This window comes from Anneissia japonica, unplaced genomic scaffold, assembly GCF_011630105.1.
Source record: "Anneissia japonica isolate Jap-2015-1 unplaced genomic scaffold, ASM1163010v1 scaffold241_len727266_cov204, whole genome shotgun sequence".
NCBI lineage: Eukaryota > Metazoa > Echinodermata > Crinoidea > Comatulida > Comatulidae > Anneissia > Anneissia japonica.
In genome coordinates this window covers 86,870-90,276 of record NW_022691770.1, presented here as the reverse complement: position 1 = coordinate 90,276, position 3,407 = coordinate 86,870, and positions in this window count along the sequence as shown.

Genomic DNA, 3,407 nt, shown 5'->3' with positions numbered 1-3,407 from the left:
TTCATATTCAATCGGTGTTGTTGATGTGGATCCACGTATGTCTCATCGTAGGAATAAATCCGTAGGTAGACGCAGACAAAATAAACTGCTACGAGACATAGAAATATTTTATTTGCGAAATTTTCAGCAACTCCTGTTACCTTCGTCAGCGCATGAGTATCAATGAGAAACTTAACAGAATACATAAGAATATACAATGGGTGATTAATCACCAGATCTATAAACAATAGGTTTACACAGTCTTATCACTAGCAATAGTTTATAAGGAGGCCTTAAGTCTGACATAAGCAAATTGGCATAAATAGCTGGTCAGAGTGGCAAAACTAATGAATGGTAAACAAGGAAATAGAGGCCTATAAACAACAAAAATATGATGATGATAATAATATAATAATGTCAAATTAAATGTCAAGTGGACACAAAACTATCAAAAAAGGCATGAAGAAATATATAATATATGATATAAAAATAAAAATGATGAATAAGGGAAAATAAAACGAATAAATAAAGTGAGTATTAAAAAAAAAACTGTGAAATAGAAGAGATAAAAAGACTAGATGGATGAAAATATATCGGATGGACAAAAATATATATTTATTTATTAGCGAAAGTGAAGTCAGATATGAATCCAAGGTCTTTATTAGCACCTGACTTATGTGTTTTAAGTTTAAGTATCCATCTAATAATACATGTATAATAATATATTATATTTCAGTCATGCAGTGCGGATTTGCATTTCTCTTGAAGCTGGGTCGGTAAGAAGTAAAAACACCAACAAATATATTGATCAAGAACTTCTAAGATGTCTGTAAAGTATTTTGAAATTAGAAGCCCAATGCCTAACCATGTGCGGCATACCTCTTACACGTCATGTTCTGCACTCTATGTAAAATATATACAGCATTTAATTATTAATTTCATTCGATTAGTAGGAACTATAGTAAGCATCCAGTTAGCTATCAGATTGTAAACCAAATATATCATTTTATATATTGCATTTCAAACGACGCATGTAAACAATTAAAGCTACCGGCATAAATCTATTCATATTGAACATTTTTTTTTCAGGTATTGGCTACGCATTCGCCTTTGGTCCTGGTAACGGGTTTACGGATTGGTTCTTCATGAACAACATGCCGAGTAAAGAAATTGATGATTGGTTCTTCCAATTCGTCTTCGCTGCTACAGCGGCTACTATCGCCTCAGGATCATAGGCGTAGATCCCGGGGGGATGGGGGATATATCCCCCTAATATTTGATAAGAGGGGATGGTCCATTGTATCACCCCCCCCCCCAATATTTTGACTATGTATGGGATAAAATGAAGCTTTACACACTTCAAAAGACTGTCACACAAATAATTTGCACTGTCTTATGCGCTTACAAAGATGAAAATTAGCATAATGTATTAATGTTGATAACAAAATTATTTTATCTGGTACCAATCTAAGCTCTTCTTTCCTTAGATGTTAGATGTGCTGTTATGTCAATTCCAAGAATGTTTAAGGTTATATCGGTTGATGAGGAATTTATTGATTAGGCCTATAATAGCAAATTGCATCAATTTATTTTGCAAAAACAAGGTTTCCAGCTTCAGAGGTATTTTGCAAAAACGGCACATCCCCTGTCCGCACAAGGGCACACATTGGCGCTAACACCAGGCGCGTAACAGGGGTCTTGGGTCAGAGTGGGTATTTATTTTCCCAGTTTGTAATTAACCATACACACCCCACCCCACTCCCCATATAGAAAACAATACGACATGACTTATCTTATTTATAGTAAAGGCCACACACGTGTGTTTGAAACTAAATATAAGCATTTTCATCATGGTTTTATTTATTACAAACATATTCTTTCACCATCAATACACATTGAGGTTCTTTTAGGTTAAAACGATCTATCTTAAATTTGTCTTTCTTGAGTTTGGGACTATTATGTGTTTAAATAACTTAAAAAGATAAACCAAAAAAGCCCTAAAAAATATTTTTATATTTTTAATTCTAATTTCGTCGGAATTGACGAAAACTCCCTAAAATGTGCAATTTATAGAGAAAAGTGGCCTACCTTAACAAGAAATGCGCGCAAAGAATTTGAGAATTTTAGGCACTTTCAGAGGGTGCATTTGTCAAGGGGTGGGGAAAGATTTTCCAAAGATGGATATTTTCCCCTTGTCCCCCGGTCTTTTTAATTCTAATTTCGTTGGAATTGATCAAAACTCCCTAAAATGTGCAATTTTTTAGAGGAAATTGGCCCATGCTGACAAGAAATGCGCGCGAAGCGCGAGATATTTGAGGTTTTTAGGCACTTTCAGGGGATGAAAAGGGCATTTATAAAGGGGTGGGGAAGATTTTCCCCTTGTCCCCCAGTGGTTACGCCATCGGGCAGCATAGATCAAAGGAGTTATGACAGTTTTTGAAGTGGAGAAGGAGTTGTATCTGTCTCTTATACACATCTAGATGTGTATAAGAGACAGGTGGGGGGGGGGGTGAGGGTGAACTGTACAAACTTAACATAGGATTCTGACATGGGACAGCTGACTCTCAATGAGTTATAGTAAAATTTTGCTTAAGCTGCCCCTGACCATAATTTTTGTTGTACTGTACACTTTGTAAATGTGTATTGGTCGAATAAATAAATGAAAATGAAATGAAGAGGTGATTGCGTGTATACTGTAGTACGGTACTATATCTAATCTATAATTTAAATGAGATTGCGCAGAGCAACAGCCAATCAAATTCTTGGGTGGCTCGGTATAATATTTAACGTGAATATAAGGGCTACGAGGTCACAAAATTAATTATGACGTCACATAATGGGATATAATTTAATTAATGAATAGCATTTAAAAGCAATTTCGTGATGACTTAAATCGTAGTTATAAGTTTTGTATTTCTAGTTTTGTGTTCCCGTAGGTTTCATTTATCCGATTGCTACACATTGGTCGTGGTCTGATGAAGGCTGGCTGACAGAAATGCCAAATAACGAACATATCAGATTTTTGTATGAAGCAAAGCACAATATCAGTTAGGCCTACTCATTCCCCGTTGTTGCATCAGTTCTTACAAACACACTAAAAAACTGTGCCTTTCATAGGGCTAATGCATTAATATCAATAGACAATAATGTTCAAGTGCTACAGTAATTAAAGGTTAAACTAAATATGAAATGAAACAATGCAGATCTCTAATAATAATAGTATTAATGCTTGCAGTACACTACGTAGACAGTGGCGGCGCCAGGATTTCCCCGACGGAGGTCCAAGGTTCCCGACGGGGGAGCTGAATAATGTCCCGACGAGAAAAAAGTGGGCGTGGTCGGGCGTAGCTAAAAACTTTCGAAAGTGGTGCAAGGGACGTAGCCCTCGAAAATGGGAGGGAAAGGCCTCCCATGTGGTCTGCTAGTAG